The 18017-nt window shown below is 34.2% G+C and overlaps 1 pseudogene; it reads right to left on the bottom strand.

Moving 5' to 3' along the window:
• Window positions 1-478: 478 nt before the first annotated feature.
• LOC120078699 (basic form of pathogenesis-related protein 1-like) lies at window positions 479-1149 on the bottom strand (annotated as a pseudogene).
• Window positions 1150-18017: the final 16868 nt, after the last annotated feature.

Raw genomic sequence — 18017 nt, 5'->3', positions numbered from 1 at the left:
TCCAATTTTCCAATAGTATGTGGACATAAGTGAACAATGTTTCTTTTGTATAATATATATCCTTAAATCTTTATGTACAATATAATGTACCTTAAAATCTCCTTTAATTCATTTGAAATTTTATTTTAGACCGACGATAAAGATTACAAAAATTTATGAAATAAACTAGTAGATGAAATTAATGAGCTATGTTTCAATTAAAATTAATTTTTAGCAAAGAAATTGATGAATGAGAATTTGAACATCTAATTCTAAAAAAGAGAGTGTAATACGTCAATTAGTGCTGATTAAGTTATGTTCACTTTGACAATAATATTATTCATGTACTACGTCCAAAGGCTAGCCAGAAAGTTAGCATACAGAAATAGTAAAATTAATATGATAGAATATAACATAATAACGAAAAAGACTATTTAATTTTGTCTTTTTTCTTTATTAAAAAACCAACAATAAACCCTATAATTAATCATCTATAAAGTTAGTATGGATGCTGGCCTATATAGTTGCCTGGAGGATTATAGTTGCAGATCAAAAAAATCCAATTGTTTTGACATTTCACTTGGGCACAACCAACAGATTTAGTGTTCCTCCACACCAACTGTGTATAATGGAGGCAATGGCTAAAGTCATTGACACATGTATTAGAATTGTAGTCATAATGTTTTTTCTCATCGGCCCATAGACTCACCGTTGGCTCTACTGTCATCACTTCGTATCTATTTGCTAGGTTTTCGCCATAGGATCCTCCAGAGTGCTCCATTTAGCAAGTGGCAATCTTTGTGTTGGCATAATTTTGAGCATAGGCAGCCAAAGTGGCATTCCATTGGAGGGGCTGGACGCCAACCTCTGCACGGATGGCGTTGTGAGCGGCTATATAGTGGGTAGCTTTTTCCCTTGATGGGGGCAATGGGAGCTAGGACTAGGGTTAACGCCAACAAACAAAGAGAGGAGAGAATGTTGGCAAATGCCATATTTGTAAGCTATAGTTGGAAGAATGGTTAATTGTGTTGAATGTTGATGTTGAGGGTTTGGCTTAGCTAAGGCCTTTTTATATAAAGACGAAAGTTGGGCATGGTTCCATTTTGGGGGTTTTTGGAAGACAGAGAAAAGGTCTAATAGTAGTGTGGGACAACAAAGAAATTATCTCAATCTTCATGATATATATTACTAGTAATAGAGTATTATGTATATATGTGGATCAAGGTTTTAAATTTTTGACGTAAACACAATATTTTGTTATGTCTATAGGTTCAACATCAATCTGAAGAATGATTCAACATTTGTATTATATCTTAAAAAAATTGAAGAAATATATAACATAATATCAACAAAATATCTATGATGTTAACCTAACATTGACAACAATATAAATTTAAACTTATCGAAGTAAGAAAATGCTCTAAAAAGTCGATTGACACCAACATTTTGTCAATATTCACATAAACATTCATATAAAGTTGAACATTGACTTATTTTTGTCAATATTGACATTTAAAATCTTGATATGAATATGATAAATACACATTTTCTTATGATAATTATACACATTTTTTATAATAAACATGTACACTTTCTTCTTAGTAAAAATAAGCTAAGTGTTCTCTTTCTCTAAATCATTCTCTTGAACTCATTATTTAGGATATTGAGCTTTATATATATATATATATGAGAGAATGATGAGTTAGTTACAGAGTTTGTTATTGACCGATTCTTATAAAATGCTGGCATACTATAACTTTTACTTCTGTCTTCAACAATCTCCACCTTGTTGTAAGATTTGATTTGCTCCTTCACTCATATTATGCAATCTTTTTCAAGTATGGTGAAGCCTATTAGCTCCAAACACTTCAAGAGTTTGAGTTGGGATATAGGCTTCGTCAAAATGTCTGTTGCGTTGGCATCGGTATGAACTTTTTCCACTTTGATGTTTCCTTCTTTAATTTGATTTCATACAAAGTGATACTTTATATCTATGTGTTTGGCCCTATTTTGGAATTTTAATTTGTTTTTATAGACATATGGTGTTCTAATTATCACATAGAATGGCAATACTGTCTTGTTGTATTCTAATGTCTTGTAGAAGTCTTGTTAACCATAGGGCTTCTTTAATTGCTTCAAATAAAGCTATGAACTCTACTTCTATTGTTGAAAGAGAAACAACAGGTTGTAGAGAAGCGTTCCAGCTTAATAGGTTGTGCTCCAATAGGAAGAAATATGTAAATAAGGATCTTATCCTGTCTAAATTACCTGCATAGTCAGCATCTACATAGCCAATAAGTGTAGGATTAATGGAGTTTTGCTTCTTGTAAGTGAGTATAACCTTTTTAGTACCATTAAGGTATCTGATAATCCAATTAGTGGCTTCCCAATGTACTTTCCCATGATTTGACATATATCAACTGACTAAGTTGGCTCCATAGGCTATGTCTAGTCTAGTTGAAATCATCATATACATTAAGCTTCCCATTGTTGGGAATAAGGGACTCTAGACATATAGTCTATGTGTTCAATATCATCTTCTGTATGAGATTTTGTTGTTTCAATTTGAAGTGATGAGCTATTGGACCAATAACAGATTTTGCCCCTTCTTTACAGAACTTCTTTAGGATTTTATAACATTAGCTATGTTGGCTACTAGACAACTCATTCTTGTTTCTATTTCTGATAATTTCTACACCAAGAATCTTCTTTGATTCTCTCTTGTCTTTCATTTCCAATTCTCTTTTCAACATAGTTTTGATTTTATTCAAGTCACGTTTAGAGCTCCCTGCATGGAGCATGTCATCTACATATAGCTCCCTGTAAACACAACTATCATAATTGCTTCTCAAGAATCCAATCCTCAGGATAAACTCATCAAACCTTTGATACCAACACATGGGAGCTTGCTTTCATCCATATATGGATTTGTTTAGTTGAAAGACAAGATCTTCTTCCCCTTGCTTGATGTAGTGAATGGGTTGTCTCATATAGATCTTCACCGTTAATTGACCATGTAGAAATGTTGTTTTCACATCCATCTAGTCAAGTTCTAGGTTGTTTTGAACTACCAAGGATGAAAGCATCCTTATAGAGGTGTTCTTGACAACAGAAGAGAAGATTTTAGTGTAATCAATCCCCTCATTTTGAGAAAACCCCTTTACAACTAGCCTTGCTTTGAACCTAGGTTGTTCAACTCCTGGTATCCCTTCTTCGTATCTATATATCCATTTAGAGGGAATTGGTTTGAAGCCCTTAGGAATAGATGTAAGAGTCTAGGTATCATTCACATTTAGTGAATGCATTTCATAATTCATTCCTTCAATCCAGCTAAGAGCATTAGGTCCATTCATAGCTTCTTCAAAAGTGCTCGGTTCCATGTCATCATCATAAGTTATGCAAGCAAAATCTGCCTCCCTATAGGAAAAGACAGCCTGGTTATACCTCATAGGAGGTGTTGTTCTTCTTCTTTGTCTGTCTATGGCTAACCGATAATTTTTTAGGTTATTTGTATCTGAGATATCCTATAATACATTTTTCTTGGTTGTCTGAGTAAGTGACTCATCTTCAATATCTTCCTAGGTCAGAAAACCCTCATTTTCTAAGGGTAACTCCACTTCAAAATTGGTAGTATTATGACCCTAAGAGACCTGTTCTGCACTTATTTCTTTATGCATGAACATTTCATCTTCCTTGAAGATTAATTACATCTCTACTATGAACACATATCTTCTCAATAGGATGTCGTAGTCTGTAGCCTTCAATACCTTCAGTGAAGCCAACAAACATACACTTTACTGCCCTTGCCTTCATTTTCCCTTTGGACTGATGTACATAACCTTGACCGTAAAAAACATTGAGCATATTTTGGTTTGGAGGGTGGTTTCACCACTTCTCGTCTGGAGTTAGAAAATTAAAAGAAGAGTGTGGGCATTTATTTAGAGTGAAGATAGTATAAGAGGCTACTTCTACCCACCATTTCTCACATAATAAGGCATTTGATAAGAGGCATTTGACACGTTCCATAATGGTTCTATTGAGCCTTTCAACAACTCCCTTTTTCTGTGGGGTGCATCTTTCAATTCGATGCCTAGTAATACTATTTTCTCTGCAAAATTTATTAAACTCTTCTCCACAATACCTCAAACCATTATCAGTTCTAAGAAATTTAATTTCTCTTGAAGATTGTTTTTCAATCATAAGTTTCCACTCTTTAAATTTTTCTAGAACTAGATCTTTAGCTTTTAAGAAAAATATCCATCTTTTTCTAGAAAAATCATCAGTAAAGGTTAAGAAATACCATAATCCACTCAAAGATGGAGTTGGAGATGGTACCCACAAATCAGAGTGTATGTAATCAAGTATTCCCTTAGTAGTATGTTGGGCTTTAGTGAAGCTCTGTCTCACTGCCTTACTTAGAATACAATGCTCACAAAATTTCAGCTCTTCACAGACATTCTTAGGCAGTACACCTTACTTAGACTAGATTTGTAGACCCTTTGACTGATATAAGACATTCTTTTGTGCCATAGCTCTCCTTCTGTATGATTTGCATGTGTAGCCACAAAGGCAGTGTGAGTCATCTTCACATCACTAATGATGTAGACACCGTGCCTTTTCTTTAGTGTTAGAACAACTTTGGAGTCTTTTAGAATTTGAAGAGTGTCTCTATGCCTTTATATTCACACCCTATAGAATCCAACATACCTAATAAGAGTAAATTCCTTTTTAGAGTAGGAACATGTCTTACATTTCTGGTGAGCTTTTCTGATCCATCTTTTATTTTAAGATAGATCGATTGATCAAATGCCTATGATTTTGCAAGCATTGTTATTGCCCATATAGACAGATCCTCCTTTATATGGCTTGTAGGTTGTAAACCAACCCTTGGAGGGTGTCATGTGAAAAGAACATCCTGAACCTAGGACCAAATCTTGAACTCTTTCTTCAGTGTTCTGAGTTCCCCTCTCATTTGAGGTTGCAAGAGCATCTTTGAAAGTCAGTACATTCTCCCCTACTGCTGCTCCTCCTTGCTATTGGTTTTTATTTTTCTAGTTTTGTTTCCTTTTTAGTAACCAACAATCTTTCTTGATGTGACCATCATTTTATACAGTAACCACGCTTTAATTTATGTTTTCCTTTATTATTAGGCTATGATTTGTTGTCCTTCCCACTGTTCGTTGGTTTCCCTTTAGAGACCAGTCCTTCACCATTAATATTTTCTTTCTTCTAAACACTTATTTCAAGTTCCCAAGTTTTTAAGGCAAAAATTCAGTAGTAACAGTTTACCTGCCATATTTAAGAGCAACTTTCACATTTTTGTAACTTTTTGGCAACGAGTTCAAAAATATGAATACCTCATTTTCTTCTCCGAATTTATCTCCAATCTTCTTGAATTCGGAGGAGATTCTTCTGAATTCATCTAGATTCTCAGAAAGAGTTTTGGAGGCATCCATCTTGTATGTGAAAAAACGTTCTCTTACAAATGCTTTATTAGGTAAATCTTTAAACTGATACAAAGATTCTAATTTTATCCAAAAAGCATAAGGAGTACCTTCATCTAAGACTTGTCTCAACACATTATCACTTAGATTTAAAATGATTGTTCCATAGGCAACTTCATTCATAGTTTCCTTATGATCTTCTATGAATTCTGATGGTAGTGTTTCTGGATCAAGAATTGCTTTAGATGCCTTTTGCTGCCCAAGAAAAGTTTTAATTTTAGCTATTCAGAGCACGAAATCTCCCTGACCATCAAACTTTTTTCAATATCAAACCTTGCAACAACCTCATTAGGGACTAAACCCTTAGACTAAAACTTTTTTGTGTTCATTTGAAATCTATCAAATCAATTGCAAAGATTTCTATCGATTACGCCCAATTTAAAACCTCATTAGGGACTAAACCCTCAGACTAAAAGTAAGCATCAACATCTCTTAGAAAAATAGCACGCGATGTAGTTTTTAGAAGATTTCTTAGGTGAATCGAGAATGGATGGAAGAGAATTAGTTGAAGATAAAGAGTTTATGATTTTTTTTTTTTTTTTTTTTTTGGGAATTACTGTTCTTCTTTGCCATTGATGGAGTTAGGAACATGCAAGTATAAGTAATTTAATTACATTAATTGAAGGATTAAGCATGAAGTAGCTCAAAATTGAAGTTGTCCTTCGTGGACCACCATTAGAGTCTTCCCCACCATTCTTCGGCCTTAGAATAGATTATTGAATCACAATTTGAAATGAATTTGAAGGAAACAAAAAGGTTGAGAGTGTTTTGATGTAATGAACTTTCAGAGAGAAATTCAGCTTCACAAGCTAGCCAAAGGAACTCAAATCTCAACATATTTAAAGAAGAAATCATGCAGGATTAAATCAATTTCAAGATGACAGCACTAAATTTTGTACTAATTAAATGGGATTCGAGGTGTTAAAGAAATCCAAAATGTGGAAAAAACCCACTAACTTAAAATTCAATTTAAATTTAATTTCTAAATTAAATTTAAATGCTTTTTTATAAAATTATTTCAAATAATTTTAATTTTAAAATCAATTTAAAATCAAATTAATTATCATAATTAATTAATATTTTAATATATTAATTTAATATCATATATTAAATTATAAAATGAATTTCAAATAATTAATTAAACAATGTAATTAATAATATTAATTTAACATCAAATATTAAATTAATAAGTAACATCAATCATGATCATGAATTCCTATTCATGTGACCAATATTTAATCATATTTAAATATTTTCAACTCTCCAAATTGTTTAATTTGAATTAAACAATAATACGTTAACTATATCAAATATAAATGACGCTTATTTCCTAAGTCAAATTTGAGCAATTCAAATTCTCTCATCATGCTATTCTAAGATTTAGTTCGATATGAGCTAGCAGAGGACCTAATCGACCTATAGATCGTGAGCTTCAATAACTTGAGATTAAATGACTAAATTCTTTAACCTAATTAACGAACATTCGTTAGCTACCGGAACACTCCACTATAACACAGTAACTACATTCTCCTCTTTATAGATATATTTATGTCCAATCGATATAACCATGTTTAGTAAGTTGATCCTTCAGAGGTTGTTCATAATTACAGCTGGGTCAAAATCACCATTTTGCGCATGTAATTACATCTTGTTTCTTATGTTCCACTGATCCTCTAATGAACAATTGATTTGTGGTCCAACAACAAAACCAAGTCCCTCTTAGACCAATGACAAGGGTGGGGCCTTTGTTCAAGACCCATAGTCAACACTTAAGAGAACGACCTATCTACTATCCCCAAAATAGGGTAGGAGAAAAATTCATCTTGTAGGATTATATCCTCAGCTATCTACCCGATCTTATGTAAAAAATGGACGACTTATTGAGTCGGCTAACTCGAGCCACTCTCACCTATGAAGATTAAAGGATAATCTCAAATAAACAAGAGATCATAATTAGCTCAAGATTAATATCAAGTTATCTAGGTCATTGTATTGAAACAGTCAGTCTTAACAGTAAATGGTGTTATAAAGTAAAAGTGTGTATTTCATGGTCCGATTTTATGCAAACTCATTGCGTAGGATGCATCCATCGTATGTTTCCACATGAACGACTCAGGATCACATTCTTTGTATCAATAATATTTTTATTGAATAAACCTCAATAAAAACCATACAAATTATAAGTATGTAAACTCTGATTTCAAACTACATTTTGATAAATCAATATCATATAAAACCATCGAGAGTTTAGAAATCATGGTTTATACATTTTTGAAATATCAGATAAGTAAAATAGATCATGCCATCACATTTCATAAATCATAGTATACTAGAATATATAATTAGTTCTATAATAAAACATTCGAAAGTAAACCACTCACTGTTAATCGGCTCCTCATAATTTCGGTTTTTCCATCTCCCGTTTATCCTGAAATTATATTGATAATCCTATACATGACCATGATTCAATTATTTGAAAATTAATCTTAAAGTATAACGAATTTCACTTAAACTTTTTCCCAAATCCCTAATTTGATCCAAAGTAGAGTTTGCTTTGTAATTTGGTCCTTCAATTTCTCCAAAATTAACTCAGGACCTTAAAATTAATCTTCAATAAAAACTAATTCTGTTCCAATTTTTCTTAATTTTCCTCATTAACATAATTAGGTTTAGTTTAAATTAACCCCTTAATCAACTTCATAGTTGACTTAAGATCTCAATTTCTTCTAATTTCAGGTTTAAGGTATCATAAAAATACCAATTGATCCCTAATTATGCTTGAGAACAACTCAATTAACCTAAAATAATTTTCTAGCTTTTAATGACGGATAATAGATGACAGACAGGAGTCACACAAGGAAAGTCAACTATTTCTTCAACCTCTAGCCGAGAAATTTTCAGATTTGACCTCTGTTTTTTCGGTGAGCGTTTCAATCTTAAATTCATCATTTTCCAGCCATTTAAACTTAATTAGCCAATAAAAACCTTTTACCTATCCTCTTAATTAACTTACATCAAAGTTTGGACGTCCGAATTGCCCTAGAACTCCTGAAATCGACCAATCTTTCCATGGTGCCCCTATTTTTCCACCAAGAAGTTGCAGAACTTTTAGAACTTAAAATAAGAAATTCTAGCCAATAAAGATCAAATAAAAGACCATATAAGTCTAGAAGGATCTTATGAGTAACTTACCCTTAAAGTTGGAGCTTCGAATTAGCCTCTAACTCCACTAATTTACTAAAAACCCGAGCATCCTCTGTTTTCTTGATAACTCTAGCGCCACTGATTTTCTTCGTTTTCATTACTTCTCTGGAAAAATTTCTTCAAATCAAGCCTCTTACGAGCTTTTGCCTTACTTCCTCTTTAATTTGGTTGCATTTTGCTTAATTTTCCTTCACAAGAACGACTCTACTTCGGAAACAACTTTTTCCTCTTCTTCGGTCGGCCAAGCTCAAAAAAATTCGACATTCCCTTTTTCTCTTCGTTTTCCAACTTCAATTTCCAGTTTAACACGTGTCCAGATGAGTAATGCTTAACCTCAAAGTCATCCAATAAGAAATTTCAATAGAAAGCATCTTAATTTTTCCAAAATCTTCCAAATTCTCTTTATTCCTCTTTCTCTCGGTTTTCATCATTTTCCCTTAATTTCCTTTAATTTCCAGTACATTTAAGTCCAATAAGTCTTAAACAAGCAAAATTTACCTTTAAAACTAAGAAATTACCAAAATTTCACCACTTTTCAAAATGTTGACTTTTTTTTACTTTGACTTTGACCATTTGACCGTTAACTTTGACATGTCCCAAGTATGCCAAATTCATCATCGAATTTACTTTACATGCTTAACAAGGTTCGTTGCCTCAAATTATTCCTCCAATCCTTATTTCCTCTTCCAAAATGAAACAAATGTCAATCCAAATATTTTTATTTTTAATTATAAATCTTAACAAGAGATCCACATCAAACATTATCTCAAGTCCCTAAATTCAATCTCAACTATGTGCTTCCTAATATCCCAAGAAAGAGTAGAAGAAGAGAGGGCTTACAAGTTACTATCCCTTTTTTGAGAATTTCGTCCTCGAAATTCAGGTAAGGTCATCGGATGAATAATTGTGGGTTACAAACTTCCATCAACTGTGGACATTCTCTTTTAAGGTGACCAGGTTGTCCACATTTATAACAAGTATGAGTTTCATTCTAACATTGTTCCTATTGATACCTGGTTCATACTAAACACAAAGGTTTCTTTCTAATACTAGCAATGGATTTTTTAAGTTGCTCACTAGAAACAGTTCCCTCTGTTCCCTGATTTTCTTTACTAATTCAAATCGGAACCCGATGTACCTCTATGCTTGGATTTTAAAGTTCCTTTATTAGATACTCCAAGTGCAAATCTTTTATTACCGTCACTTCTTGTTCATTCAACAGATGGACTGGAAAATTTAAATCCATTACCAATATATACTATTCCTCCTACCTAGTTTTCTTCCATCACACTCTTTTCCATTCATATAGCATCTTTCACTAGTTAGAAAATTATCTCTACTCAGCACTGGTTGTTACAGAGGTATGTATTTCTTTCCTCAATCCTTCCTCAAATCGCCTGTATAACTCTTTGTCAATCTTGAGTTGTCTTTAGTCTCTCTCTAATAATTTTAAGATTCCTAGAGTAACTTGTACTGGCTTAAGACCAATTGGTTTCCTAAACCTAATCTGTATTGATGTATCAAACAGAATACACCATTTAGTTCCTGTTAGGAGTAACTCTTATCCACAGGTTCTCATAGTTGGATTCCCCAACTCTCTTTCGAACCCTTCCAAAACCAACCTGTACGTTGCTGAAAAGGTCATTACTGTCTTAAGTACCATGCCAGACCACTTAGGCCAAATATCTAGGAATTTTTCATACCCCTAGTCAATCTTGTTAACTAACATTTCTAGTACATAACTCAACATTTGTGTTATCCTTCCATAATAACTTGTCTTCTTTCTTTAGCAAGTACATACTAGCTTAAAGGATTCTCCTGCCACTCCTCTAAGTTATTTCAAGAGTTACATCCACTTTTGGATACCTCAAGATATTAAACCACACCACTATGTCGTTAATGCTAACAAACCTACATATTGAAGAAAACAACACAACACACAATAACTCAACCCATAAATATCCTATACAATGAACTCCCAAACAACAAATTATTCTTTTGCATAACACCCTCATGTAACCGTTGTGGACACTTTTCCCTATAACAACCACGTTGTGCACAATTATAACAGACAGTGGTCCCTTTCAATCATCGACCCCAATGATGTTTTCCACAAGATGAATAATAAGATTGCACATCTACATGTGCTACTAATTCTCTGGGTTGTGTCTTACCTGGCTTCTCATATATAACTACAGGACATATAGAGTCTCTTAACCCTTGGTTTCTCTTTTTGCCCTCATTCTTCAATCATACCCTGACGTGAAACTTCCTCTGCTCATGACTCTAGGTATGAAGCTTCTATTTAACTATTCACGCGGTGTATTCGAGGAATTGCCCACACAAACATCCCTTTTTGTTTTCCTTTTATTGCTTATTCCTAACAAACTTTTCTCCACTTTTTTAGTTGCTTCTACCAGTTTCGAGAAATATCTCCACTCCGCACTTACTATGACAAAGATTCGAATTTCATCCCATAGTCCATTCTCAGACCTTTTACACTTATCAGTTTCATTTTTAAGCTAAACAATTGCAGACTTAAATCATTCCTTAAACTTTTCTCCATACGATTTTGAAACAATGTAACAACCTCAAAATTTACTTCCGTTTTTCACTACAGAGACATTGGATCAAGCTCTTCATGGAAAGTTTCCTCAAACTTTTCCCAACTTATCTATCCTTTTTCTTCATAACTTATTTCAAACATGCGTCATAGTTCTCAGCTTCACTTTGAAACAAGGGTGTAGCAAGTTTTACTCTTTTATAGGTAGGATAGTTCGTCATTCTGAAGAATTTTCCTAACTTGGCTAACCAGATTCTTGTATCCATAGAATCAATTACTCTAGTGAAAACTGTTGCTATGAACGCTTTTAAGCATTCAATCTCAAAGCTTTTTTCTAGACTAATTTGTCCATCACTATTTTCTGTAGCGCCTTCCTGATTTAAATGACCCTCCATTGATTTCCTTTAGGTCAATCTCAGTCTGGAAGTACATAGTTTCACCACCAAACACTTCTTTCCACCCCAGGTTTACAAGTAGCACTTATAGTCCCTTCTGATGCTTGTCTTTGCCGTTTGCCACAATGATACATGTTTCATCTAATGCAATGGTGTATCACACACCTTTAATGAAAAGACCAATGCAACTTACTAATGCAACTCTAACTCATATTGACTTTCTGACCCAAAACCTTTAGGTTTCCCAAAATCATGCTCTGATATCAAATTGTCACACACTATTCCAGGTTTTCCTTATAACCTAGAACGAAGCGTGAAGACGTTAAACATCACTTCTCTCTACGACATCTAATGTCCCAACTCTTAACATATCCTGTACTCAAGATTAAACCCAGACTTCCAAATCCATTTCCAAAAATAATCTATGTACATTGAAAAATTTTAAGAATGTGATTCAGTTTAAATCACAATATTGTTTAAAAAGATTTACTGACCAACAATAAGGATTATTTTGAACAAAACCTCCCATGACATGTAACTCACAAGTTCTAGCTGTTCTGGAATACTCTCAAATACATGCACAAACAATACAACAGATGTTTAACAACACTAGTGGCGTTTGACGGCTCAGCACGCACCAGGAACTTGTCACCACTTGGGGTGGAGAAAAACATAAAACATGGAAAGCATGAGCTAAAGCCCAATAAGTGGTAATTTAGTATAAACATAAATTTTCTCTTTCCAAACATCAACGAATTATAAAAAAAAAACATTCTATAAATTGTTGGAAATGTATATAAGATTCATTAATAGCATAAATACACACCACAGGCCCAAGTTACTCTCCATATTGTTGTTTCTCCATCCCCAAGCTTGAGGATTGCACTCCTGCTTTCCATCTCCAACTTTGAGAGTCGCATTCCTGCTTTTCAATCTACAAGTTTGATGGTTGCACTACTACTTCTCCATCTCAAAATTTTGATGGTTGCGTTACTACTTCTCCATCCCCAAGTTTGATGGTTACATTGCTACTTCTCCATTTTCAATTTTGATTGTTGCATGCATTGACACCTAAAAAGTAGAGTGTGGTGCATTAGCGTACTGTTGGGTTGTATATCCTAAAACTCGTAGTTTTGTAAATAAACATATATAAAGTTTATTTAGATAAATTTTTTTTGATTATTTAATAACTCTCAATCCAGTAAACTACGAATCCTTGGCTATTGTCATGAATGCTTGGACTTTATGTGGAGACATAAACTTGATCAAGTTCGAGTAAAATAGCCTAAACCATCTATAGTACTTGGATTAGGTTGGGTACTTATTTCTGGAGATACTATTGAATATGGCCTGCTTTATGATTATTACAAATGTTGTAAAGTGTCATAAACGATGTGATCAGTTTGTTCATGTAGTGACATGTGAGTAGGGGTGTTCTATATGATGATATTGTGTAAGACAGACCACGAAATAATAACTATTACGTATTAACACCGTTTACTGTTAACACTTATTTATTTCACTTCTTGATGACCTAGATAACTTGATTTGAATCTTCAGTTGTCTATGAACTCCTGTTTATTCGTGATTGCCCCTTGATCTGCATAGGTGAGGGTAAGCTCAACATCGCTACTCAATATTCCTTTCATTTCAGGGATAAGATCGGGTAGATGGCTGGGGACATAGAATTTACAAGATGGAATTCACTCCTACCCATGTTAGGGATAGTAGAAAGGTTGTTCCCTGATCATGAACAAGGCGCCCCATCCTCTTGTTAGCCTGAGAGGAAATGGATTTAGTGATTATGGTCCTAAACCAATTGTTCATTAGAGAGACAGTGGTACTTAAGGAGAAAAAATGTAACTCATGGGTATTTCAGTATTTGACCTAGTTGTGGTTACGAACAACCTATGAAGGATCAATTTATTGATGATGGTCATATCAAATGATTACATAATATATTTACAGTGAGGGTAGTACAACTACAGGCAATAGTGGACAGTCCTGTTAGTTAATGAATATTGATTAACTAGGTAAAAAGATTGACCGGTTAGTCTCGAATCGTTGGAGCCCATGATCTGTAGGTCCATCGGGTCTACGGACAAAATCGAAAAACTAGGTGAAGTAAGAATTTGAAACACTCAAATTCGTGTTTTAGGGAATATTGTATTTATATGAGATATAATTTACAATGAAATAATTAATTTATTAATCAATTAATTTTTAGAGTATACTTGATCATTACCATTAAAGTATTTTTTAAACTTGATTAATGTGATTAATCAAAGCTAGGTGTCATAAACAATTTAGTATGTGATATTAAATTTGTTCATTTATTTTATTTAATTGAAATTATTTTAATTAAATAATTTCTAAATTTGAAAATTTTTATTTTATTTTTTTAATAAAAAAATTAGTTAGTTGAAAAATCCAATTGTCAGATTTTCCCACTAACTAAGTGGAATTTGAAGTGACACTTCGCAAGCTTGACACCTCACATGCTAATGGAGTTCTAGGTGGAAGACATGCAAAATGGGACTTTGCATGTGTTTTCTCTTTTAATGGCTTTCGTTTATAAATTTGTAAGACTAGTACTTCCACAACTTTTGACCTAAACTCTTCCACCTCAATCTCCTTTTCTATCCATCTTTTTATAGTGAAATTCTCTTATTTTCACTAACAAAACGGTCGCACAACCGTGTTTTCAACCAGAGAATAGTGGGTATTTACCGTTGGTCGTGTCGTGAAATGCACGGGAGAGGAAGTTTACGGTGGAGTCTTCAAAGTTGGTATTTTTTATACCTTTTGCATGCTTATTCTTGTTTTTATTGCAATTAGAATATTGTCGATTTCATCGCTTCCACTGTGCATGCGTTCTTTATGTTCTATCACGTACATGTCTACTACATATCTGCAATATGTCTGTATCATATCTACAACGTATTTGTTACATATCTACAACACATCTGCACATGTTGGCACCTGTAAAAGAACGAGAGTCACATTGGCATTTGTCATCCAACGTGCCAAACAACCTCTATTGGAGTTGGTGCAGTAACTTCACAATAAAGGGAAGACCATTTTTTCGGACCCTAAGTTGGCGCATGCGCGCATGATAAGGAATGTGGGACACATTGATGTCTGCCAACATACGCTCCAACATACCTTATAATCACAATCGTTTGATGGAGCATGCCAACATACCCAACATAACTAAGCTTAGTTACCTTGGAATTTCCTTTATAAAGTACTGATTTAGGATTCTAATCTCATAGTAAATAGATTCTACAAATAATAATAATAATAATAATAATAAAAAAAAATTAAATAAAAAATAAATAAATAATAATAATAATAATAATAATATACGATAGTGAAACTTCTTCCTTACAAACTTACGGTCCTGAAAACACTACACGATTGAGAGCATTACTATACGATAGTGACAATCACAGAATCGTTCTGTGTTCTTCCTTAATCTTCTTCGTCCTCCAAACTAAAAATCACCCTCTTAACCAAAATAGACAAGGCCTACAACTCCTGGACTCTCACTCTGAGTATACCGAAGGTTCCAAATGGTTGTGTCTTCTATTTTGGTTCGAGTTTTCATGAAGAGGGTATTCAAGCTTGTTGCTGATTTTAAGTTCGTGACAATTCAAGAGGTTTACACGAAGAAATGTTGTTCAAAGGTATAATCTTTTGAACTCTATTTCTTTATTAAAAAGCATGCTGTAATTTATTTAAGAATGCATATCTTGTATGTTTGTTGTAATTTTTTTCCAATCAAAATGGAATTTGGACGATCCACTTCTGCTTAAGGATCTCTACAAATCAAGTTCCTCCATGGCTTGATCCTTATCCATTATAAGGATACGTAGGAAGAATGAAGCTTTAAGTTCAGTATAGTAAAAAAAAAATTCCTCAAACTCCAATTCTTCATCTCAAAGTTCAATGCTCATTATTGCTTCTCCATCTCCAAGTTCGAGGACTACATTGTTGCTTCTTTATCTCCACGTTCGAGGATTACATTGCTGCTTCTCCATTCCAAAGCTCGAGGGTTGTACTGCTGCTTGTCCATCTCCAACTTTGAGGGTTGCATTGCTGCTTTTCTATCTGCAAGTTTGATGGTTGCACTGCTGCTTTTCCATCTCCAAATTTTGATGGTTGCGTTACTGCTTCTCCATCTCAAAGTCTGATGATTACATTACTACTTCTCCATTTTCAATTTAGATTGTTGCATGAATTGAAGGATCATTTCCTTAAGCCTATAAATACCACCACAAGCCTTCTTTTTAGTACATAATCCGAAATCCCCTTGAAATACAGTAGGAAGAGTGGTTAAGAGCAGTTTCGGAGATAGCTATGCGTTGGTCATGAAGTTTCAAGAGAAGGAGATGTTGTTGGACAGTGAAGTCTGGAAGTAGCATAAACTTTGGACAAGGATATCTCCCAGAATACTCGTGAGCTTGGAGTGATTCTAAAGCCACCTGAAAGGTAAAAGAGTCTAGTGTTCAGGGTAGGTCTTCCAGAGAAGAAGCTCCAAGGAATCGGGCTGGAGAATGAGCAAAAGACAGAAGGGTCAAGCTGTCGGGTATGCTAGGCCAGTCTTGATTTGTTGAAGATTCCGGACAAACCACAAGGCGTTATGACCTAAAATGTTGAGGTAAGGTTCCCGAGATATTTTAGAGCATATTTGTTGAAGGAAGTAACCCAAGATAAAGCCTATAACTATGAATAATCTGAGCTTTGAGTTGAATCTGAAATTTAGGGTTCAAGAGGAGCCCGAGAAGATCAAGGAACTTCTAAGAGAAAGATTCCTATTCTTACTAAGGTGAGTGGTAATTTCCTTTAAGTCTTAAAGCATATCTTTTAGAGTAAATTGTATATGCTTATGTTATGAATGAGTATCTAGCATGAAAATAAGATTATGTGATCGGGATGGTCAGGGGGTCAATAGACCTGGTTCCTGAGCCCGAAAGCAAAACCTCACAGGATGGTCAGGGGACCGAGAAGTCTAGTTCCTGAGCCTGTGGGAGGATCCTCGTATGGGATGGTTAGAGGACCGACAGGCCTAGCTTAGAGCCCATGAGCGGGGAGCTATGTTCAAATAAGAGACATTGGGAACAAAAAGGAACATAGCATAGTAAACGTTCATGCTTAGTATTAGTTAACTATCTATCGTGTGTGTAAGTAGTGAATAGACACATTCTAATTAGATATCAGTTTAGCTATCTACCGTGCGCGTAGATAGAGTTGAGAACAGACTCATTCAAAGCTGAGGTTTGAATGTAATCTCATATTTATGATATGCTTGTTATTATGAGTTGAAATAGACTCTAGAAGTTTCTTACCACTCACTGAGCTTTGTGAAGCTCATTCTTTTCTTTCATGTTTTTCTTCCCAGGTAGCGAAAGGTGAGGAGTTCCAGGGTGTTGTTAAGGTCAAAGTCTGCCACATGCCACCATCGTATTTCTAGAGAGTTTTAAGAGTGGTTGTTGTAAACTTTGTAGTTAACTCTTGGAGTTGTATAAACATTACATTATTGTAATATAAAATGGGCCTACTTAATCAGTTGTTGTTATCTCCCTGACTTAAAGTTTATTGAATGTAGTAAAGAAGTTCAGTTGGACAATAGGTATCACAAAAGAGTGGTATCTGTGGTCCCTCACGCCTCTCTTTGGGCTCAGAAGTGCGGGCTCGGGGCGGGGTGTGACAGACATAAACTTGATCAAGTTTGAGTAAAATAGCCCAAACCATCTATAGTAATTGGATTAGATTGGGTACCTATTTATGGAGATCTATTGAATATGGTCCGCTTTATGACTGTTACAAATGTTGTAAAGTGTCATAACAATGTGATTAGTTCGATCATGTAGAGGCATGTGAGTGGGGGTGTTCTACATGATGAGATTGTGTATGATAGACTACGAAATAATCACTGTTACGTATTAACATCGTTTAATGTTAACACCGATTTATTTCACTTCTTAATGACCTAGATAACTTGATCTGAATCCTGAGCTGTTATGAACTCCGATGTCGTTCGGGTTGAGAAATTCCCATTTCTCAACAAATTGTTCCATAAATTGAGACAAAAACAATCCAATTAAATTTCACTTAAAAAAAGTGTTTTTAGATTCATTGAGAGATGACGATTTGCACCATTAATTTCTTGATTTACAGATCTTTACTTGGATGGGCATTTGCAATTTTCGTAACCTGAAAAATAAGAAAGTTGAAAATCATAACACCGTTCAAATATAGCATTTTCTGTTACATATCTAGAAAGTTTCTTGCAATCAAAGAATAAATTTTGACCAAGAATTTGAGAGATCGGGGTGAAGAAGAAATATACCAAGGTTTAAGAAGATA

The sequence above is a fragment of the Benincasa hispida genome, chromosome 5 (genome assembly GCF_027475165.1).
Source record: "Benincasa hispida cultivar pf3 chromosome 5, pf3_genome.v1.1, whole genome shotgun sequence".
In the NCBI taxonomy this organism is placed as follows: Eukaryota; Viridiplantae; Streptophyta; class Magnoliopsida; order Cucurbitales; family Cucurbitaceae; genus Benincasa; species Benincasa hispida.
Note: the sequence above shows the minus strand (reverse complement) of the source record. Positions and strands in the feature narration are given on the sequence as shown.